General features: G+C 43.3%; 1 pseudogene; it reads right to left on the bottom strand.

Annotated features, from left to right (window-relative positions):
* Window positions 1–830: 830 nt before the first annotated feature.
* LOC142460983 (heterogeneous nuclear ribonucleoprotein A3-like) lies at window positions 831–24,296 on the bottom strand (annotated as a pseudogene).
* Between the last annotated feature and the right edge of the window lie 971 nt (window positions 24,297–25,267).

Here is a 25,267-nt window from a genome sequence, read left to right as displayed (position 1 = left end):
GCAATTTGCATATGACCAAAGTAAATATATCATTGTCTGAACACAGCTAGGACTCTCAGCAAAGCTAACACACTGAAATCACATCTGAATGCATTTTTACAGAAAATGCTCCAAGAAAAGCAACGGGATTTTGAGATTTTTTTTCACTGAAGGTAAATCGTAATGCTATTAAATTCACAAGTATGCTAGTTGAGATATCCTGTCCTAATTGTTATCTAAAACACACATTGCAAATGCACAAATCTCTATTCTCTCCTTGTCTCGGCACCCATTTGTATCATGTTTTAGAAATGGAAGAATAGATTCCCCTTAAACTGGAAATCATCAAGGTGTTTCTTTATAGGTAACTTTAACAAAATTCATACAAAACTGTCATTTTAAATGATCTTCCTTATTTGTTAACTTATAAGGAAACACCTTCAAAGCTGCATTTTGTTAAAGCTTCTGTACTAGAGTGTAGAAAACCTGAACTACATAGACAAATAATGAAAGTTTAAAATCCCTGGATTTTTTATTCCTGGTACCATGACCACAATTCACAGGGCAATATAATATACCTGATGTAATGAAAGGAAAACAGAAAGGACACAGCAGATAAAAGACCTCAGGAATGTACATCGAATTGACACTACCTTGCATTCATCGATAGTCACAATTTCTGTAGTCTCTGCATGACCTTCCTGAACAGGAAGCATTTCCTGTTGAAGCTGCAGGAACTTTTCTGACTGTGGGCCGTCATTCCTCCTGGGACAGATGTCTGCAGTCCTCGAGCCTGCAGCTTCCTCCATAACTCCTCACTCTCTCCTGCTAAGAACTGTTTCCTTTTCTGCTCAATGTTTGGAACCTCTGCTACCATAGCACCACTTCCACCACCAGATCCAAAACTCCCACCCTAAGCACTGGCTATCCCCTTCCATAAATCCATAATGTGGTTGCTGTTGCCCGTTATGATTTCCAGAATCAATCTAATTCCCACCACCACCAACGTTAGCGCCATCAAAACTTCCTCCTTCGTCACAACCATCATATCCTCCACCACCACCACTATCCCCCACCTTGGTTTCCATATCCTGGTCCACCACCACCATAACCCCATCTATTACTATGAGCAGAATCAAGGCCATAGTTGCCACCACCACCACCAAAGCCATTATGCCCAGCATCACCTTCTTCAGAACTCCCTCTGCTGCCACCACCTCTACCACCATTGCCTCCTCTTCCACCAAAGTTCCCACAGTGGCCAAAGTTCCCTCCACGACACATCAAGTTGCTAGATCTGTGATCCAGCAGATTGCGTCTCTTGTTTTGAAAGGACCCCTTTCATTCACAATTATGCCCATTAATAGTGGGGTATTTATGAGCAACGATTTCATCATAACTGTATCATGATCATCAAAAGTAAAAACAAAAGTTACACAATCCTCCCCCCCCACACACACATTGCCTGTCCTCCACGACTTCTCTGGGTCAATCTTGCCATACTTCTCAAAGGAGTCTCTCAAATTATGTTCTTCTGTGTCTCCTTTAATGCTACCAACAACAATTTTCTTCACTGTTAGACTGGCACCAGGCTTTACAGAATCCACTCACGAAACATCTCTCTGGTTCCTCTCCTGGCCCACCAACCTTGTGTGCCCGGGTACACGTTGCTGCACCCACCTCTGCAACACAAGAGTAAGCCCCAAAACCAAAGCCCCGGGGACGTTTCGTTTGGGAGGTCTCTCATCACCACACAATCTGCGAGTGTCCCCCATTTCTCAAGATGTTCTCTTAGATTATCATCTGTAGTTTCAAAGCTCAAACCACCAATAACCAACTTTCACAACCTCTCTGGTTCCCTTGGATCGTGACCCGCATCTCACTGCATTGACAGCGGACGAACGCCGGAGTCAGGTGAGAAACAACAGGGACACCAGGGTTTTAGCTCCACTTTGAGACCTGACATGCTTCTTCCAACTCAAGTTCAATATGAGACCAAGAGCAAGAGGTCTATCCCGAAAAATTCTATTCAATTTCAACTTGAGGATTTAAATGAAGTATTCAATTCTCTGGGGGACAACAGTTCTGTGATATGGATCTGTCCCACCAAAGTAGAAACTGACTGACTCTGCTAACCCACTTGTGCATTTGCTTAGAATTCTTTGAAACTTGGAGTTAAGAGAGAGAGTTAAGATTCCTGATGGAATATTTTTATAAATTAGACTCATTATTTCTTACTCCGGTCCTTGGAATACTCCAGTGTTGCCTGTTAAAAAGCCCTATGAGCATAGGTATTAATTTGGGCACGGCTGTAGAGCCATAAGGAGCCCTGGTAGCCTAGTGGTTATACATTGGGCTGCAAACCATAAAGTCAGCAGTTCAAAACCTCTAGCTGCTCCTCAGGAGAAAGCCAGGGCTTTCTAGCCCATAAAGAGCTACAGTCTCAGAAATTCACAGGGGCAGTTCTACCCTGTCCTGTAGGGTCACTGTGAGTCGGCACTGACTCACTGGTAATGGGTTTTTGTTTTGCTTTTTGGCTTGTTTTGGTTTGGGTTTGGTAGAGTCATCAATAAATAAAATCACGATTCATCATCTCCCAAGGGTCCTTAACCCCAATTCGATGTTGTCTTTAATGCAATCGGAAAGCGCCTGTTTCACTGCCATAGGCTTATGCTCTGTCTTCTTTAACGCCCACATCAGACCCAAGCAGCACTATGCATTTACCCTCCCATGGAAGAAGCAATGATTTTCCGGGACTGCTTTCTCCCATAGATTTACCGAATTTCTGCTCTTATTTCGCTCCAATTATTAATTGGGGTCTTAAGTATTTGAGATGTCCTTGTACAATATGCAGGTGATATTTTATTCTGTTTAAAATGTAACAAATCTCTAAGATTGCATCTGTATATTTATTCAAGATCTTAGCTCAGAAGAAGCATAAAGCAGACAAAGAGAAATTACAATTCTGTAACAATAACAACAAAGAGTTCATGATTTAAGGTATCACAGAAAGGCAAATCTTTTACTATGTAAAAACTATAAGCTACTCAGACTTTTCCAAGACCGATTATTACAAGACAACTCTGAAACTTCCTAGGGAAGGTAAAATGAATAATCCCAAACTCTACAGTTTCCTATCATAAACTGTATCTCCTTGTTGTTCAGGGGCCTCTGATGACTCCTGGGGAATTGAATCGGTACTTCTAGTGGTTGTACCGATTCTCCATGAATAGTGTCGGAGCTCCTGAAGGCTTGTCTTCAAGGCAGCACCCATCTAAGTGAGTGTCAACTAAGTCCACGTGGAAGAAACACACCAGCCTGTGTGATGTAAGTAAGGATTGTAAATAACGAAATCCAAATCCAAAGTGGGGAATGGTAACAGAGCTTAAATTGTGAGCACCTGGTTTACAGGAACCTGTGGATGACAGTGGAAGGTGAAATCCATTTGCCGGATCCACATATAGACTAAGCCTTCAGTGAATTCCCTCTGATCATTAGTGACGGGATGTGAGTAGTTGTTTTTTTTTAATCGTTTTATTAGGGGTTCATACAACTCTTATCACAATCCATACATATGTCAATTGTGTAAACCACATCTGTACATTCATTGCCCTCATCATTCTCAAAACATTTGCTCTCCACTTAAGCCCCTGGCATCAGGACCTCATTTTTCCTCTCCCTCTGTGCTCCTCCCTCCCTCATGAACCCGTGATAATTTAGAAATTATTATTTTGTCATATCTTGCCTTGTCCGATGTCTCCCTTCAACCCACTTTTCTGTTGTCCGTCCTCCAGGGAGGAGGTCACATGTAGATCCTTGTAATCGGTTCCCGCTTTCTAAGCCACTCTCTCTCTACCCTCCCAGTATTGCCACTCACACTCCTGGTCCTGAAGGTATCATCCTCCCTGGATTCCCTGTGTTTCCAGTTCCTATCTGTACCAGTCTAGCCAGACTTGCAAGGTAGAATTTGAATCATAATAGTGGGGGTTGGGGGTAGTGGTGGAAGCATTTAGCAACTAGAGGAAAGTTGTATTTTTCATCATTGCTACATCGCACCTTGACTGACTCGTCTCCTCCCCTACATACCTCTGCAAGGGGATCTCCAGTGGCCAACTAATGGGCTTTGGGTCTCCACTCTGCACTCTCCACCCCCTCCATTCACTATGGTAAGATTTTTTTGTTCTGATGATGCCTTATACCTGATCCCTTCGACACCTCGTGATCGCACAGGCTGGTGTGCTTCTTCCATGTGGGCTTTGTTGCTTCTAAGCTAGATTGGCTGCTTGTTTACCTTCAAGCCTTTAAGACCCCAGTTACCTTTTGATAGCTGGGCACCATCAGCTTTCTTCACCACATTTGCTTATGCACCCATTTGTCCTCAGCAATCGTATCATGGAGGTGTGCACCCAATGATATGATTTTTTGTTCTTTGATGCCTGATAACTGATCCCTTTGGCACCTCGTGATCACACAGTCTGGTGTCCTTCCATGTGGGCTTTGTTGCTTCTGAGCTAGATGGCCTCTTGTTTACCCTCAAGCTTTTAAGACCCCAGACACTATATCTTTTGATATCCAGGCACCATCAGCTTTCTTCACCACATTTTCTTATTCACCCACTTTGTCTTCGGCGGTTGTGTCAGGAGGGTGAGCATCACAGAATGCCAATTTAATAGAAGAAAGTATTCTTGCATTGAGGGAGTACTTGAGTGGAGGCCCAATGTCCTTCTGCTACCTTAATACTAAACCTATAAATATAGGCACTTAGATCAATTTTCGCATCCTCACATATAAATATATTTGCATATGTACATGTCTTTATCTAGACCTCTATAAATGCCCTTTGCCTCCCAGCTCTTTCCTCTATTTCCCTTGACTTTCCTCCTCTCCCACTACCATGCTCAGTCACCACCTGGATTTCAGCAATTCCTCTTGGTTACATTACCCTTGATCATGCCCTACCAGGCCTACCATACCTACCTCACCACCAATTTGAATCACTTGTTGTTCCCTTGTCCCTGGGTTTGTTAACACCACTTCCTTTCCCCCCACCTCCCCCTATCCCATTGTCCCCTGGAACTGTCGGTCCCATTGTTTTCTCCTCCAGATTGTTCATCCAGCCTATCTTATTTAGACAGACCTTCAGAGATAATAACATGCACAAAAACAAGACAGAGCAAAACCAAGCAACAATATACAACAAAACAACAACAACAATAAACCACTGACAAAAAGCAAAACACAACAAGAAAGAAAAGCTTGTAGTTAGTTCAAGGATCATTTGTTGGCCTTTAGGAGTGTTTTCCAGTCCAGTCTGTTGGGGCACCACGACCTGGCCCCAAATCTACCTTCGGCATTCCCTGGGGACCTTGCCACTCCATTCCCTTGCTGTTCCACTGCACTCCCCCAGTGCTTTGCCTCGGTGTGGTGGGATCAGGTCAGTCGCAATTCCCACACTGTGTCTTCGGTGCTGTTCCCCGCAGGGCCATGGGTCAGTGAGGTGTGTCATGTCTCATAGTGGGGCTGACCATGTGGTCCTCTCTGTGGACTGACTGCTCTAATTGAGAACATCGTCCTCATGGCCTGGTGGGCCAGAATGGGCTCCACTCTCTCCTACTCCCCCTTCATCTGCTCCCGTGTGCTCTGATCAGCTATGTCCCTCTCCTGGAGCTGCAGATTCAATGCCATCCTTTGAAATAAATTCTTCTGGGGGGAGGGGAAGGCATCCACTTAGTATTTGGTACTGGGGCCAGCACCCCAGACCTCTCCACTGGTTCCCTACTCCACGCTGGGATATTGCATTCACACCTTGGGGCACTGGGATGAAGTCTGGTCTCTTTCCCTGTGGAGATATAAACATTAGAGCATTGTAAAGTTGTGCGTGGCAGACATAGGTTAAAATGTAATATCATTTGATCTCCCCTTTGACCCATCTAAAGTTTTTTCAGTTTAAAAGAAGCGAAGGGAAATAGATGTGGCTTCAGCCTCTGGTGAATCTCCTCTGACTGTACACCAAGGATGCGAACAGCCTTGATCTCATGCAGAATGGGATTGGATTGCAATGCATTGGAAAGGGGATTATTGCAATGCAGTTAGGTTAAAAATCTAACACATTATCATTTGATCTCTCTTTTGATTAATTTAAAATTTATTCTCATTTTTCATATTTTCTGCTTTTGTTTTCATGGAGGTTTTACTGTATTGTTGTTAGTTGTTTTTATTTTTTAATGTTTTTATGCTTATGAAATCCAGGATATGTAAATCTATAGAGACATTAATTGTATGAACGTCTCCTCGGTGTGTGGCAGGGGAGGTTGGGAGGAAATGGGGAGCTAATAATGAATACAAGAATGAAGTAAACATTTTAAAACTGATTGTAGTGATGATAGTACAACTCTTCTTTTTTAAAACAATTAATCATTTTATTAGGAGGCTCTTACAAACCTGATAACAATCCATTAGTCAATAGTATTAAGCACACGTACATATGTAGCTATCAACATTTCCAAAACAATTTCTTTCTACTTGAGCCCTTAGTATCAGCTCCTCTTTTTTCCCCTCCCACCCTCATAAATCCTTGATTCTCTCTTCACCCACATTTCAGTTATTCGTCCCCTCCGGGGGCGGGGGGCTATACATCCAACCTTGTAATAAGTTTCCCCTTTCTCTCCCTTCCCCTCCCTCCTGCCCCCACCATTCCCTACCCTCATGATATTGCTGCTTCCACTACTGTTTTTAATCCATCCTGAATTCCATGTGTCAAGAGCTCTTATCTGTACCAATGTGTGTTCTCCGGTCTAGCTGGATTTGTAAGGTAGAACTGGGTCATGGTAGTGGGTGGGGTGGTGGTGGTGAGGAAGTATTCAGGAACTAGAGGAATGCTGTGTGTTTCATTGGTGCTATACTGCACCCTGGTTGAATCATCCCTTCCTGGTAACCCCTCTGTGGAGGGGAGTGGAGGGAAAAGTATCCCATCATCTACAGATGGGCTTTGGGTCTCCATTCCAACCCGCTTCTTTCACATCAATGTAATTGTTAGTTTGGGATCTTTTGCTATCTGATACCTGCTCCCATGGACACTCATGATCACACAGGCTGTATAGCTCTTCTAGATGTGATTGAACTATTCACTTGTATGATAGGTGAATTATATGCCAATAAAACTGCTTAAAAATAAATTAAAACAGAAACTCCAAATTATTCAATGGATTATATTACCAAAAATCTGAATTCACCTTTGGAATAGAAACTACTCGGAAAAATCAAGTGAACTCAGATGGCTGAATGATTGCCCTCCTCTTCCAGGTCTGCCAACTGGAGAATACATAAACAAATATGTGTGCAAGCGTACCTCAGAGACACTGAGGGCTTGGCTCAGACAGGCACAAAAAAAAGTGAAGGTCACACTAAAGCAAGTCACACGGATTGTTCGGTTTCCCAGTGCACATAAAAGCTACATTTACTGGATGGATGTATGGATTGTGATGAGAGTTGTATGAGCCCCCAATAAGATGGTTAAAACACAAAACAAACAAAAAAGCTACGTTTACACTACGCTACAGTCTTAAACATGTAAAACATTATGAGAAGTTTTTAAATACTGTGAGAATTACCCAAGTAAGACACAGAGACATGAAGTGAGCACAGGCTGTTGGGAAAATGGCAATGATAGACTTGGTTGGATATGATTCCCACCGCCTTCCATTTGTTAGAACCAGAAAAATGCAGTATCCACAAAGGGAAACATGATAAAACAAGACAGGACTATAATAGTAATAGGTACGATTTAGGGATAAGCCAAGGCAATGAAGTTGCTTTCTATCAATACAGTGTCCCCTATAAAAACTGAAAGACAACAAACTGTTACATGCTTTGATTTTACCTAAGAAAATAGTTATGGTCAAGTGGAAGGTCATTCAAAATGGAAAGACCATAAATTTCATGATAGATACTGCTTTCATTGCCCACTATGTTACGGTGGTTATGCTTTGGGCTGCTAACCAGGTCGCCAGTTTGGAAGCACCAGCCACTCTTCAGGAGAAAGACAGGAGTTCTACTCCTGTAAAAAAAAAAAAAAAAGTCACAGCCCAAATCCCATCTGTAGACAATGGGACATCTCCTCACAGAAGGGTCACAAGGAAGGGATGAGCCAACCAAGGCGCAGTATAGCACTGATGAAACACACACTATTCCTCTGATTCGCTGAGGCTTCCTCACCCCCACTATCATGACCCCAGTCCTGCCATGCACTTTGCACATGGGCTAGACTGGAGCATGTGCACAGGTACAGAGCTCATGGCACACTGTGGTAGTTACATAATCGTTTGTCAGTTTGAGAGGATTAAGAGTGAAGGGGTGGGGCTAACCTGTCAATCAGATGATAGCCAATGAGGCCTCTGTGTGGGCATGGCCTTCTCCTGAGGATTCTGGGAACTCCTGTAGTTCCTCCCTGGAGGTGGGAGACACTCTGTGTTCACTTCCTGAGAGACATTCTACTGACAAGACACAGGACACTATGCTGTTTTAATCTGTGCCCTCAGAGCTGGGGAAGCCACATGGAGATCCCTGCCAGTGCTGAGATGTTTACAACACTACTGGATCCACAAGACTTCCCACCCACTGGCCTGTGATCTTCCTGAATTTGGCATCATTGCATGTGTTTCGTGAGTCTGAAGAGGACTTTATAGATTGGTATCAGACATATGGGTTAACATCAGATTTATGGGCTTGATCTGAAATGGGCTGGAACATTTTCTCAATATTCAACTGCTCTTTTAGATAAAGCCCTTTCTTAAATACACACACGTAATCCAAGAACAGGAATGGGAATAGCAATACCAGGAGAGTAGGGGGAAGGTGGGGAGAGGTGGGGAGGAAAAGGGAACTGATCGATATGATTGACCCATAACCACACACGTGTGCACGCGCGCGCGCGCACACACACACACACACACACACACAGAACAACAGAAACCTTAGGGGAAGGGAGACAGTGATCGCTTTAAGGAAATAATAATAATTTATGATTTATCAAGGAGTCACGAGGGGGAGGGGGAGGGAGGGAAAAAAAGAGGAACTGATACCTAGAACTCAATAGAAAATAAATGTTTAGAAAATAATGATGGCAACATATGTACAAATATGCTTGATACAATTGATGTATGGATTGTTGTAGGAGCTGTAAGAGCCCCCAACAAAATGATCTTTTAATAATAATAATAATAATAATAAAAGTCACAGTCTTGGAAGCTCACAAAGACAGTTCTGCCCTGTTCCCACAATACTGTGAGTCAGAATTGACTCCGTGGCAGTGAGGTCTTTTTTGTGCTAGAAAAAGGCAGCAGTAGCCAAGATAATTGCTCCAGAGACATGTTTGGGGGAAATTAAAAAGATTAGTAATAGTCAAAGACAAGCTCCTGATTTTTAAAAAGGGGATAGGGCTGCCTCAGGATGCTTATATTGAAAAAAGGTGCCCTGATGGGGCTGTGGGGTAAGCACTGGATTGCTAACAGCAAGGTTGAAGGTTCAAACCCGCCAGACACTCTGCAGAGATAGAGGAAGCTATCTGCTCCTGTAAAGACTGACAGCTTTGGATATCCTTCCTATAGGTTGGTATGAGTTGGAATTGACACAATGGCAGTGGGTTGTGTTTTTTTTTTTTAATCATTTTATTAGGGGCTCATACAACTCTTATCACAGTCCATGCATACATCAATTGTGTACAGCACATCTGTACATTCATTGCCCTCATCATTCTCAAAACACTTGCTCTCCACCTAAGCCCCTGGCATCTGATACTCTCAGGATGGCCAACTACGAACCCATTACCATCAAGTCAATTCTGACTCAAAGGAATCCTACCAGACACAGTAATCCTGTCTCATAGGGTTTCCAAGACTGTAAAATTTTATAGAAGCAGACTTTCCCATCTTTCACTTGAGGAGCAGATGATGGGTTTGAACCACTAACTGTTCAGTTAACTGCCAGGTGCTCAACTACTGTATTCTCAGGGTTCTGTGGTCAACTGCTAATGTCACAAATTTTAAATGAAGTTTAACAAAAATGCTTCATTATATTATACATAATAGAAAAAATAAATTGGCAAGCGTATCAGCCAAGGCTATGTCTAAACTATATCCTACCTGCCAATGATAAAGTTTTAGAAAATAGACAAAATATGGACAAGAATCAAATTTCAAGGGCCCTTTGAATACTTACAGTTAGACTTTATCCAAATACCCCCTACATTAAAAAGCAAGCAAACTCAATGTCATCCAGTCGGCACCAGCACATAGCAACCCTATAGGGCAGGGTCGGATTGTCCTGTGAGTTTCTGAGACTGTAACCGTTCACAGGAGCAGAAAGGCCTGTCTTTCTCCTGAGGAGCAGCAGTTGGTTTCAAACTGCTGGCCTTGCAGATCACAACCCAAGACATAACCACTCTTGTCTATTTGTTCTCAAGGTTGATTCTTTAAATTGTAAGAAAGCTCTGTGTCTGACAACAAGGACATTCATTTTACTGGTATTGTTATTAAAGACTGCTGTAAATTTTTGCCTTTTGCTCAGAAACGTCCCTGCATTTATCATCTACAATCTTTAGCAACACATTGAAGGAACTAATGGAACTCTAAATTAAAATCAGTAAAGCTCCCAGAAACCCTTGAACTCCGTGATCTAAAGTATTACCATTAGCTCTTGTGTCTATAAAATTAACCCTCTCTGAAACCCACTAAAAATAACAACAGCAACAAACCCACTGCCATCAAGTTAATTCCAACTCATAGTGATCCTATATAGCAGTGGTTCTCAACCTTCCTGATGCTGCGACCCTTTAATACAGTTCCTTATGTTGTGGTGACCCCCCAATCATAAAATTATTTTCGTTGGTACTTCATAACTGTAATTTTACTACTATTATGAATCGGGCAACCCCTGTGAAAGGGTCATTTGATCCTCCCAAAGGGGTCGCGACCCACAGGTTGAGAACCGCTGCTATATATATAGTTTCTCAGACTATAAATCTTTATGGGAGCAGACAGCCTCATCTTTCTTCAGTAGAGTGACTGATGTGTTTGAACCACCAACCTTGTGGTTAGCAATCCAGTGCCTAACTCATGGCATCTCGAAGTCTTCTTTTGAAATCCACATGCAAAGTGCTTTATGAACTAATAGCAGGATGCTCAAACATTTGGGATTCTCACCCCAAATCTTCGATTCTATCCTGTTTTGAGCAGATAAAATTAATTAATGCAAGGGGTTCATATGATAATTCCAGATTTAATGTCATCAGGTAAGAAGTGAATTTCCAAGACATCCATCCTCTAACGGGGGATTTACTCTTCTGGAAAATATGCCATAGAAAAACTGACTTTCAACACATCAGAAAAACAAACATTGGGCAAATCTGCTGCGGAAGACGTCTTTAAAGGGTTAGAGTACAGCTGTGGTGCTGAAGACTAAGGTGTGCCTGACCCCAGCCGTGGTACTTTCCACCACCTCACAGACACAGGAGAACTGGACAGTGAAAAGGGACGGCAGAGCATTTATGGATTTGAAGAGTGCTGTTGCCAAAGATGATCGTATACTCTGTGGACTGCTGGAAGAAGAAGGGCCCTGGTGACCCTGTTTGATAAGCACTGGTCTGAAGTCCACACCCCAAATCCAATCTGAGGGAGGACAAATGCGGCTTTCGGTCAATATTAACAGTCTCAGAAAACCTTCATAGGGTTCTCTCTGAGTCTAATTGCCATGAGTTTTTATTGTTGTTGTTGTTGTTCTTCTTCTTCTTCTGGTCATAATAATAAACAAACCAGTCTTGGAAGAAATAGAACTGGAATTCCCCTGAGAATCAAGCATGATAAAACTTCATCTTGCTTACTTTGGGCACATTATCAGGAGAGACCAATCCCTATAAAATGACGTCATGTTTGGTAGAGAGGCAACCCAAACTGAGGGAAACCTCCAAAAGATGGTGTCATATCCCTTACTCATCAGACCTGACACGGGTCCGAGTGGTCATAAAAGGAGGACAGGTGAAATTCAATTGTAACTCACAACCAGTTTCAAACAAAGAAATGAAAGATGAATCCACATGGTGGTCTGGTCGCAACAATGAACTCAAACATCTCAAGGATCATGAAGAGGTGCAGAACCAGGAAACATTTCCTCCTGTTACATGCAAGGTCACTGGGAATCGGAACTAACCCAAAGGCAGCTAACTGCCCCTACAGGGAAACAAACTCTCCTGTATGTTTTCACCAGCCCAGAGCTACTGCTCTGCAGTTAATGAATTGCTGACTCAGTAACCCCTTGACTCTTGACAAAATGTAATAACTACCTCTAAATATTTACTGTTTTCTTATACTTAGGTTTCCCGCACATCACAAATCCTTAACTTCAATCTTGCAAAAATTGGACTTTGATCTTACATCAGCAAAATGCTTCTCCTTAGCTCCTTACCACCCTCCATCCAAGCCTGGTCAATCAGGACTAGGCCCCAATATTGAGACTTTTCTAGCTAGGATAGTCAAGTGTGTTCTCGTCTGAGCTACATCAGCCTGCTTTGCATAAACTCTTTAATTTCAGTAAAAGAATACGTTCATCCTAATAGATACAATGTTGATCACTCCTACTATAGTCAAGCATCTCTGGTGGCCCAGTGGGTTAAGCATTGGACTGCTACCTACAAAGTCAGTGGCTCAAGTCCACCAGCCTCTCAGCAGGAGCAGCTGAAGCTGGTTCGGAACCCTAAAGAGCAGTTCTACTCTGTTCTCTCTAGAAGTCTGAACGGATTCCATGGTAATGGCGTGGTGTTATTATTACTATTCATAACGATACCTATGCTCCCAGTTCAACTGGTATGTGACTAGGATGCTATTTCTTATACGAACATCAGGTTTAGACCACTCTACCACGCACTGATCCTGTGTGTTGGGACAATTGTTAGAAATGTTCAGATATTTAAAACAACCATCCCTCCAAAGAGTCTTAGAAGCCTCCACAATATCACCCTCCAAAATGATTCCCAGAAGCCTCTAAAATGGGACAAGCACAAATTATTCAAAGGAAGAGACAATAAAAAGGGGGATAACTAATTCCCTATGCATGCACAGTCTACAAATTGTAATTCTCATAATGGGAATATTACAGTTGGAAAAGGTGATTCAAACGTTATCTCGGACCTCAACCTAAGTCTTAAGTAACACGAGTTCTGCTCTGAAAGCCCGGCCGACTTGACTGAGTGCATTAGCTCGAGCTGCTATGGACGATCTTAGTCGGCCAAAGGGGAGTTGGTGTTGCTGCAGAGTTTTTGTTGCAGCTGCATGAACACCACGCGTAAATTGAACAGTCTGTGACTGAGCTAAAGGAAGCAATGAGCTCGCTCTCTACAACAGATCCAGGCAGATTATGAAAGATAGTTTTATGGCCTGGGATTCAGAATGTAGTCCCTTCGCTTCAAAACCTATTACAAAAACTAATTGTCATTTTATTTCTGAGTACTGCTTGTGTTACAATTGGTTGCTGTATCCCGCCTGGAGTCGTAAACACAGACATCGCCATATCAGAGGCTCAACAACTCACCCTACAATGGAAGCAGAAGGGAAAGATGAATCCTGGATTAACCACGAACTGTAATCGATGAACACTCTTCTGATCGTTAGCCACAAAATGTTGACAGTGGTGAAAATCTGGACAGTAGTCATTAATGTCCAATGGCTTGATTTCATCTGCCGGTAACCAAAAGGGAAACCTAAGAAAGAAAGAAGAAATAATTTCTAACATTCAGAAGCTAGGCTGATTCTCAGAGAAACCGCTGGGTTACCAATTCTCACTGAAAATCAGTATGTGTGAATAGCTCCCTTCCTGGCACGAAACCCAAGAAATGCCTAAACCATGGCCAACTGTGACAGATTAAATCTAGAAGTCCAAATTGGGCTTAAAGAAAAATCCCAGTGACGTCCCCATGCCTTTCTTGTTGACCATTTTCCCCACAGCACGCTTTTCAATCCCAAGACGACGGAAGAATCTGAATTCACCTGTGGTTGTGGATCGCTTTCAGGTAATTGTGTTTCTTCCGACCTTGGGATCTTTCCTGATATCATTTCGTTGCATTTCGTTTTGACTTCTTTCTTTTAAAAATATATATATATTTTCAAGGTACAGGGGAACCTCCACTTATTTGCTGACAACCCTTGAGACAGGAATATTTGAGCTTGGTGCTTGGCCGAGCTGAAATGCATTCTGCCTGGTGGTGATCATTTCTACCTTCGCCTCCTTTTCGCCCGTCTCCTGAGGATCAACTGTTGTTCCTAGCTCGGGCAGTCTTCCTTTGGCAGGTCTCCACTCTCTCGGTGAGTCATGGCATTGTCTTCGCAGAACCCAGTCTGCGCACTCCGAACCTTCAATTCCTTACATTATGACAGCTGATGTCTAGTGTGTGTGGTCTAAAAGCGTATGCTAATGAGTGCTGCTTGCAATATTTCGGCTCTTGGTTTTTTTAATCTTCCCCTGATTAATCATATCATGATTAATATTGCGTGTCTTCTACAATTCCCTTATCTTTATCCCAGTTTCCTCGTAGCATGAAAAAAAGTTACAAACAAATAAAAACCCCTTCTATTGTTCTCTCTTCAAACGAATATATTCCTGTGATCGTTTGCGCTTTTTCAAATAGTATGCAATGAATTGTAACCTTTTGAATATTTCAATGCAGAATAATACAACTGTCGTTATGACACATTTTGTTTCATTTTTAAACCTCCAAAATGAAGGCTTTCAAGAATTTCAGAGCTCAGGGAAACATTAGAAACTACATACCTCAACCTTTTCATTTTACAGACTGGGACCTTGAGGTCCAGAGCAGTTATAAAATGTGCCCCAAATTAAGCAGCTCATTAGTGGTGAAATGAGATAGAAGCATGGTCTCCCCGAATTCCTGCCCATCACTGCTTCTACCAACAGAATGACGTCTCCAGATTATGCCTGGGGTGCTCGGCGACTCTCAGGATAAGGAATCATTTTCACATCATGTGCACGAATCTGCTTTGTTTCTGTATTTTCACTTGGAACACCCACAAAGGGGAAACCTTTCAATACAATCCATGGTCAGACTCCACCCTCCAATGTCCCTGCAGGTCCCCAGAGTTGTTATTGATACAGTGGCCCATAAAACTCCCTGGGCTTTATTTTCAGTTCTCCGGCAGACTTGGTGTATAACTTTGGGGATATTTTACCCTGGGGCTATCCTAATGTGTTGGAATCCAGTTATAGACAGACCCTGTAAAAGACCTTGTCTAAAGACTGTCTGAAAATAAGAAATACAGCAGCATTTAAGACATTAAATTTGGGGAAAGTACATTTACTTTTAACCCAGAAATTCGATCCTCCCCTCACTCGTCTCAGTTAAGAGTGTAGACGGAAGCCTCTTCCACTAAGCCTACGCTTTAGTGCAGTTTCCACATTCTGTTTGGTTTGCTTACTTGTCCTGGTGAGGAGAGGAAAGGGGAGTACTGATAAACTCGGTCTACGTCTTTATGCAGCAACTCTCAACGTCAGGAACAGGGTGGAACGGGTTAGCCCCTGAGATGGAGTCCTGCTCGTGCCCCATGGACGATGTAAGGTCATGAGAATTTTCTTGACAAGTCCAACCTGCTTCTAGAATAGTGGGTTGAGAGCTGTTGCTCCTAAGGCCCGGTCCTGGTTCTCGGTGACACCAGTAGAAAGGGATGAAGGAGCCTGGGTGGCAACATGGGTAAATTCAGCTGCCAGCCAACAGGCCAGCGGTGCCAACTCACCAGTCCCTCTGAGGGAGAAGAGACCTGTTGATCGGCTCCTGTAAAAATTACAGTCACAGTAACCCTCTGGGGTGGTTCTACTAGGTCCTATAGGGTCGTCTGCATCCAAAGAACAACAAGGAAAGGTGAACTGCATTAACTCTCTGTGGGAAATATTATCCAAATCAGTGAAACACAAGCTCCTTAATTGTAATTGTGTTAGTCCGGGTAGAATAGAAAAACAAATCCAGAGACACTCATATGTATGTAAGAGAGAGCTTTATATCAAAGAGTAATTGTACATTAAGAAAACATCCCAGCCCAGTCCAGCTCAAGGCCAGAATAAGTCCTATATTCGCCTCTATGTCCGAGACTAGTCCATCAATTCCTCTTTGACTCACACAGCACATGCAGTGACGCCGAATGCAAGATCACAGGCCGGTGCGTGGAAAATCCCACGGATCCAATGGCGGTGGAAGCACCGCCAGGGCTCCGGCTGCATTCAGCGTGGCTCTTCAACGGGAAGGTCTAGCAGAGAGAGTGCAACCCAACTCCAGGGAGGAAGAAAGGGAGTTCCCAGAATCCTCATGAATAGGCCACACCCACAAGGAGACATCTTCTGACGGACAAGCTAGGCTCCACCCCTTCATTCTTTCATCAAGTTGACATGAAATTGTGTAACGACCACATTAATAAGTACTCCATGGCTGCCAGGTACTGACACCAACTGAGTCAATTCAAGCTGGAAAGAGAATGTCTCTCAGTGCCCAAGTCTCCCACAGAGCTCCCAGGAAGATGGCGCTGGTCTGTGAAGGCGTGGAAGCAGAATCTGGGAAAACTCCCAGGAGGGCAGCCGGGTCGGCAGCTCTTCACCTCTCACAGCTTCCTTTTATGTTCCTCTTGTCTGCAGACAGGCTTCCTGGACCCCCGTCTATAAATTCACCCTGAGCACCCGGGGTGACCCAACGCACGGAGTTTCTCTTACTCTGTCTAGTCGAGATGGGCCCTGCACCCATCCAGCCGAGTCCTGTGATAAATGGAAGCGTGGGCCAATTAAATGTCTGGGGATTCTTTATCACGCTCTCCTTTAATCTAAGAATAAATATTTAAAAGGGCATAACCTCAAATCCAAACACAAGCGTAGATCTGCACACACTCACGGAATGTTCACGTTCTCTTCATCCAAGCAAACCCTCCTTATACTTAGTGTCTGTGGCCGGCTGTTGGACTAATAGTAACGCTCGATGCAAAGGAAGGAGACGGTGCCTTGTCCTCAACCATTCTCATAAACATTGCTGCGTTTGAGCCCATTGTTTGAAGCCACTGCGGCAACCCGCCTTGTTGGGGGTCTTCCTCTATTTTTCTGACCGTCTGCTTTTGCAAACATGATGTCCCTCTCCAGGAACTTGTCCCTCCTGATGACAGGCCCACACTTTGTGAAACAAACTTTCTCGGTTCTAAGGAGTATTCTGGTTGTACTTCCTCTAAGACAGACTTCGCTTTTTTTTTTTTTAGCTCTCCATAGTAAATTTTTCGCCAGCCTTATAAATCAAAGGCATCAATTCTTCCTTTCTCTCCTGCGTCTGAGGAGACCGAGGATACCAAGGCTTGGAGTAGGCCTGCCTCAGTTCTCACAGGCACACTGTTACTTTTGAACACCGCACCATATCGTTTGATTGTTTGACTCCTGCTTCTATGGGCATGAACTGTAGATCCAAGTGAAATAAATTCTTGACCATTTAAATGATTTCCTTTCCTTGTTTATCATAATGTTACTTATCAGTCCAGTTGTGGGTATTTTAAAATTTTCTTTAGATTGAGGTATAAGCCACATGGAAGACTGCAGTCTTTGATCTCCATCAATAAGTACTTCAAGGCCTCTGTGAGCTGAAAATTTCTTAACCCTCTTGTGTTAGGCCAGGTTGACTAGAGAAACAAATCCAGAGATACTCATATATGTATAAGAAAGAGTTTTATATCAAGAAGTAATTATATATCAAGAAACTATCCCAGCCCAGTTCAACTCAAGTCCCTAAATCTGATGCTAGTCCATTATACCTTCTTCTAACTCATGCAGCCACATGCAATGATGCAGAATGCAGGAAGAGCACAGGCTGGTGGGTGTACAGTCGTATGGATCCATTGGCAGTGGTAACATCTCCAGGACTCTGGTTGCAATGACGGTCTGCCAGCAGGAAGGTGAAGGCAGAGAGAGGTGGGGTCAGGGTGGGGCACAGACGGAGGGTGTGGGTGGGGGTGGGGTGCAGACGGAGGGCAGATTCCTAGAGCCCTCTTTCTGAGAAAGCCACACCCACAAAGAGGCAGCATCACACTGTGACCTGATTGACAGGCTGAGTACCACCCCTACACTTTTATGTATCTTCAAATTGACGTGAAATTATGTAACGACCGCACTTCTCGTGACCAAATTGTTTTATGGTTGTTAGATTTGGTTGGTATAAAGTTTTCCAGTCATGGAATGTATGCTGAACAATTGAGTCGTGTTAAAATTTTGGTAGGTAATACATATTATGTGGCAGGTATCTGTCCCCCTGAACTCTGGAGGTAGGATAGATTGGTGAGGCATAGAACAATGATTTGACCTTAGTGAATTTATTTTGTGTAACTTTGGGGAACATGGAGTAATACCTAGAGGCCCCTGTCGTGGCGGCACATAATTTTGTTCCAGCCTCCTCCTTCATGCTCCATTCTCGGCACTGCCTCCTCGATCTCCTGACAGGTAAATACTTTTCAACCTCTCAAAATCAGCAGTAATTTGACACCCCACTTACTCCTGCCTGTTCTTCAGAAGGAAGGACGGTCTCTTCCTAGTCTTCTGGGTCCCTGGCCCACAGTAAGCTGCCTCATGAAAGCCAGGCTGGAGAGAAGCTGGCCACATCTGCCTCCGTTGTTACATGATGTAACTAAGAAAAATAAATGCGGCATGCTTCGACAAACACCTGGAGAGGAGGGAGCCGCTGGCACACCGTCAAAGGCACAGCACTGCACTTGAGAATACGTTATTCTTTTGAAAATTAAGTCATTACCAAAATCACAATTACTAAATGACATAACACAACATCATATTATTCACATGTGAAAGTTGGATGTTGATAAGGAAGAATGAAGAAGAATCGATGCATTTGCATGGTGGTGGTGCTGGAGAAGATTGAAAGGACCATGGACTGCTAGAAGGACAAACCAATCTGTCTTGGAAGAAGTGTGGCCAGAGTGCTCCTTAGACGCAAGAAAGGCAAGACTTGTCTTACATACTTTGGACATGTTGTCAGGAGAATCCAGTCCCTGGAGAAGGACATCAAGCTTGGTAAAGTCGAGGGGCATCGAAGAGAGGAAGACCCTCGAGGAAATGCATTGACACAGAGACTGCAACCATGGACTTAATCATAGGAACAGCTGTGAGGATGGTGTAGGGCCAGGCAGTGGTTTGTTCTGTTGAGGATTAGGTCGCTATGCGTCGGAACCAACTCCATCAGCACCAATTGACAAGACTCACCTCACTGTACAAAATCCAAAAAAAAAAAGACAAAAGTTTCACTTGTTTCACTGATTCACACCTCCAGGGTGTATACCCTGCATTTAAGCCCTCTAAACCTCATGATTGGCTGCCCCAACCATTTCTCTTTTTAACTTTTTGTTGTGAATTGGATGAAGGCTTGCAGATCAAATCAGTGTTCTATCCAAAAATTCATGCACATTTTGTATCATGTAATTGATTGCGATCACCACAATGTAACATCACTTATCCCACTTCCTCCCTGTGTTTCTCACTTCCCTTCTTTTCTTTACCCTTCTGAACTTTGTGTACAAATGCTGCTCTATTGATCTCAAGTGGTTGCTTAAGAAGTGTAGCCCTCCCTAGGTTATTGTTGCCTGTTTGTTGTTTGGCTGAAAATTGTTCCATGGGGTAAGTACCCTCCCAGACCTGAAGTACGACTAAGGACCATAGTCTTGGTGGTTCACCCGTCTTTACATGATAAGTAAGCCTCACCTTTGTATCAGTTTAAGTTTTGTTCCACATTTCCCACCATGCTCTATCCAGGACCTGCTATTGCAATCCCATTCAATGCAGTTGATAGTAGAAGCCAGGCATCATCTAGTTCTTCTGGTTTCAGGGTTGTGGGATACACAGAAGCCTGGGTAATACACAGAGGCATCCTTAATGACTGCAATACTGGTAGTTCAACTCACCTTCTTCCTTACCCACCTAAGTAGTGTGTAGAACACTGTCTTGTGAACTGGTATGGCAGTTGACCTTGATGTCTCCTAAGACTATGGTCCGGAGATCCCAGGCCCAGTGATTCATTCCCTCAAGGTATGTAGTTATGTCTTAGAAATTTTCATTCCTTTTCAGACTTAATGAGTCAGAATCAACTCATTGGCACATGAAAGCAGAAGAAAATTAAAATATTAGTTTTGCTGCATGTATTGTTTTATAAATGGTTACCATGTTGTTAGGGCACCAATACTTCTGGAAGTTGTTTGCCTCTATCTCCTCAGAAGACAAATGGTTAGGTCTATCTTTTGACCTACTTTGAACACTAATGTTGCCTTCTCAATAGAGAAAGCTTGGAACCTCTGCCCCAGGACAATAATATTGTTGCTGTTGGTTGCTGGAGAGTTGGCCCTACTCATGGTTGTGCTTTGGTTCTCTGATTTAGCTTCCAGAAGCTTCTATTCATTGGTGACAGGTTGATTACACAGGACCACTTTGATCATAGAAAGGACAGTGTTTTGTTCATGTTAGAAGAGATTTTTAGTCTGAATATGGATGTGCCTTCACCACATACAATGCGTTTGCCACTTGTGAACTTACAGGATTACTTACATACTAGCATGGTATTCCACCCACCATCACTTTGGATTAAGGGACTCATTTCAACCACAAAATAAAGTTCAACCATGGGTCCATGTTCACGGAATCCAGTGGTCTTACCATACTCCCCATCATCCTGAAGGAACTGGCGTCATAGCACAATGGAATGAATTTCTAAAGACATAATTAAGTGCCAGCTAGGTAGCAATACCTTGCAGTGCTTGGGACAATGTTCTCCAGGGGACAGTGAATCATCTAAACTGGCATCCAATATATGTTGATATTTCCCCAATAGACAGGATTCATGGGTCCAGTAACCAAGGGGTGGAAGTGGAAGTGACACCGACCACTCACTATTATTCCTAGTGTCCCACTCAAAACATTTTTGTTTCCTGTCTCTGCAACCCTACGCTCTTCAGGTCTGGGAGCATTATTCCTAAAGGGAGGAATACCCTTGATTTCACTGAACTGAAAGTTAAAAAGGCCTCCGGGCCACTTTGGGTTCCTTATAACTCCAGATCAACTGGCAAAGGAGCTGGTTTGAGTGATGTGGCTGATCCTGATTTCCGAGGGGAAATTGAATTGGTATTGCATAATGGAAATAAATACGAATATGGATAGAATTCAGAAGATTCTGTATATAGTCTCTTAGTACTGCTATAGCCTATGATAAACGTAAATGCTAAACTACACAACCCGATTCTGACATGACTACTAATGGCCCAGACTCTTCAGGAATGAAGGTTTGAGTCACTCCAGCAGGCAAAGAACTATGAGCAGTTGAGGTCATTGGTGAGGGCAAAGGGAACATGGAATGAGTGGTAGATAAAGGTCGTTCTAAATACCAGCTATGGTCACATGGCCAGCTGCAGAAATGAAGACTATAACTTATAAGAGTATATTTCTTCTTGTATGTATGCATCAAATATTTTTGTTCTGCTCATTTATCAACTATAAGATGTGAATGGAGTTTATGCATTTTCAGTTGGACATATGTTAGTTGAATCATGTTGGGCACAAATGTAACATTATTATTTTCTTTATTTAGAGATTAGGTATGGTAAGGAGATGGGTACAGATGCAAGTTGACAAGAGGTTGATTGTGATAGTTGAATTTTGTGTCAATTTGACTGGATTAGGATTCTCGGTGGTTTGGCAGTTGAGTTTAGAAATCTCCCTTGTTGTGACAAAGCACATGGTATTCAACCCCCTAATAGGTTCTGCTTTAAGCAGCCAAGCAATTATAGGATGAGAGTGGAGTGCAAACTCCTTGTTCAGGTAAAAGCCCTAATGTCATTCAAAAGAAGTTTCTTCAGAGGTGTGGTCTACTTCCTATACAAATAGGTGCTATTGAAAAGCTTATTTGCTTTATGCTGTATCTGGATCCTGCCTCTAATTAATCAACTTCCAGTTCTGTGGATTTTAGCCAATGGCCTACCATATTGGCTGCCAATGCCAGGAGCCACCAGTGGCCTGACATTTGATTTGCCTTGGATTCATCTACCTCTGATATCAGCCTGTGGTGTTCCTGCCAATCTTGAGCCCATCAGCCCCAGAGGCTATGTGAGTCAGGAGAAGCCTCCAGCTTAACATTTGAGTCACTGAACTAGGATTAGATGTACCCACTTCTATAACTGTGAGCCATTTTCTTGATATAAATCTCTCAGCCCCCTCTCTTGTTCTCACTCTCTCCCTCACTCTCGCTCTCTCCACAAGCTTCCATTGACAGATCAGTGGTGGTGCAGTTGTAGAAACACTATATCGGCATCGAGCATACTAGATGATACTCTTGGATCTGATCTGGATTCTGAGGCCCTGGCCTGCTTTACAACAGTGCCTACCACCAGAGAGTTGACTCTGAATCATGCTGCTCTGTAGAGCAGAACTGCTCCATGGGGTTTCCAAGGGTAATCTTCCTGGCAGCAGGCTGACTTAACTTTCTCTTTCCAAGTGACTGTGGATTTAGCAGCCTACCTTTTGGTTAGCAGTTGAGCACTTAACCACTGTGCTTTCAGACCTCCTTTCTCCAACACTGCTCTGGTCTTAATTCTAGATGATTTCCCCAAGCACATTGATGATCCTGCTCTCATTCCAGGACCTCCTTTCTTGAGACTTCTCTCTTCTCATGACCTTGTCTTTCAGTCCACCTTGGCCATTGGCTCCCTCTGCATCCTTGTCCTTATCACGCCTGTTAGTACCTTGACTCCAGCAATCCTCTAAACCTCACATCCATTGACATCTTTTCACTGATAACCCATCTACCCTTGGTGTGTCCTCTTTTCCTCCTTCACAGCTTAAATTCTATAATCAATCATTATAATCCCTCCCTTGCATCTGCTCCCAACTTCTTTGCCTTTTTCTTGTCTCATTACGCTTGCTCCACAAACCCACTCCTCTGGTTAAATCAAATCCCCACCCTCTCTGGCCTGGTATCTGGAATCTGAACGATCACAAAATCCAACTGCTTTTCAAATCCAGCCTCTGTGCATCACCCAGAGTCATTTTCTAAAGTCACATTATTTCTTAAAGCTTTCCATGGCTTTCCATTGTCCCTAAGATACAGTCAAAGTATATTCAGACACTTTATGATCTGGTTTGTAATTGCTGTTTAACTTCCGTTTCAGCATGTATCCCTTCTCCCAGCTTACCCTACTTTGTACTTCTCACTCCACAGTCCCTGGAATGTTGCCTGCACGTGTTCTCTCTGTTAGGAGTAGCATTCCCAGAGCCAACCGGATTAATCTCTTAGTGCTAATCGAGGTGTCACTTTGTCAGGGAAGCCTACTTGATCCCCTTCCATGAAACACCTTCCAGTAGCAGGCCTGAATCTGTACTGCAAGAGGCTGCACTGCGAGGTGCTTACTTAATTGCCTCTCTCATTAAACTGGACGTTTTTTTGAGTACTGGAAAAGTAGTCTGCTCCTTGTTAGTGGTTCACTGCAGAGACCTGGCATATACCGACCATAAGTACTTATTGAATCATCCTATACTTTGTAGACGGATATATGCAAGGTAAACACCCAGGGTGGTCTTTAGAAGCTAGGATGGCGAGCCTGTGTCTTGCTTACCTTGGACACATCAACAGAAAAGAACAATCACTAGAAAGAGACAGAGGGGCATCATGTTTGGTAGAGGGTCAGTAAAAAGAGGGAGATCCTCAACAAGGTGGGTTTGTTAGCTAGCGAGGAGCAGGTGCTAGGGCTTGTCCCTCTCCATGTCTGGAGGACCCCTACAGGAGGTTGCTGCGGAGAACCAGGTGAGGCTTAGCAGCTGTAAAGGCTAAGAGGAATGTGCCAATTCAAGCCTGAGCCAGGTGGGTGGTACACCTGGGTGGACCCAAAACTAGGCCAGGTGGGCTTAATTCAGCCAATGGGGTAAACCAATACCTTTGACCACACCTCCCAGCTGAAGGCCCCAAATACCAGGACCTTGAGACTGCGCAGTCTGCTCAGCTGTGCTGTGGCCTCTCTGACCTCAGGCTACCATGTGTGGGTGTACAGCCCTCCAAGGTTGCCCATGTTCAGTGACTGTAAAACCTGAAACTTCTCCTGTCCTTTATAAAAACCCACTGGGACCACAAACTGGGCTTCGGTGTGAATTCTTTCTCATGCGAAGCCAAGAACTGAGGTATTTCCCATCCAAGGAACCTAACAGATTGAAGCAATTGCTACCAAAATGGGCTCAAACATACCGACAATCACAAGATCTGGCATAGGACCGGACAGTGCTCTGTTCTGTTATGCATTAGGTTGCTCTGAATCATAGCCTACTTGCTGGCAGCGAGGAAACAATGACAACAGTATATTTGTTCAGAGCCATCTTTTAGAAAACATAATATGTGCTTTGAAGAATTTAATCTTGATAAACCAATTTGGGTTCCAAATTCCTTTCCCAATTTCTTTCTTTTTAAAAATCATTTTATTCAGGACCAAGGGCGTGAGGGACGATGCTGGGAGAGTGGAGGGTGAGTGGGTTGGAAAGGGGGAAATGATTACAAGGAGCCACATGTGACCTCTTCCCTGGGAGAGGGACAGCAGAGAAGGGGGGAAGGGAGACCCCGAATAGGGCAAGATATGACAAAATAACGAGGTATAAATTACCAAGGGCATATGAGGGAGGGGGGAAAGGGGAGGGAGGGGGGGGAAAAAAAAGAGGACCTGATGCAAGGGGCTTAAGTGGAGAGCAAATGCCTTGAGAATGATTGGGGCAGGGAATGTATGGATGTGCTTTATACAATTGATGTATGTATATGTATGGATTGTGGTAAGAGTTGTTGGAGTCCCTAATAAAATGTAAAAGAAGAAAAGAGAAAAAAATGATTAGGGCAAAGACTGTACAGATGTGCTTTATACAATTGATGTATGTATATGTATGAACTGTGAAAAGAATTGTATCAGCCCCAATAAATTGTTTAAAAAAATCATTTTATTGGGGTCTCCTACAGCTCTTATCATAATCCACACATACATCCATTGTGTCAAGCACATTTGTACATTTGTTGCCATCATCATTTGGAAAACATTTTCTTTCCTTTCTCAATTTCTATGGACTTAAACTCATTCCGACTACAGAGCAGGGAGAGATGAGACTATAATGCAGAATGCATTGGAAAGTGGGTTGTTGCAGATGCATTTAGGTTTAAACTTAACATCTTATCATTTGATTTCCCTTTTGACCCATTTTA

This window comes from Tenrec ecaudatus, chromosome 11 (assembly GCF_050624435.1).
Source record: "Tenrec ecaudatus isolate mTenEca1 chromosome 11, mTenEca1.hap1, whole genome shotgun sequence".
NCBI classification, from domain to species: Eukaryota; Metazoa; Chordata; class Mammalia; order Afrosoricida; family Tenrecidae; genus Tenrec; species Tenrec ecaudatus.
This window is presented reverse-complemented; position numbering and strand designations above follow the sequence as displayed.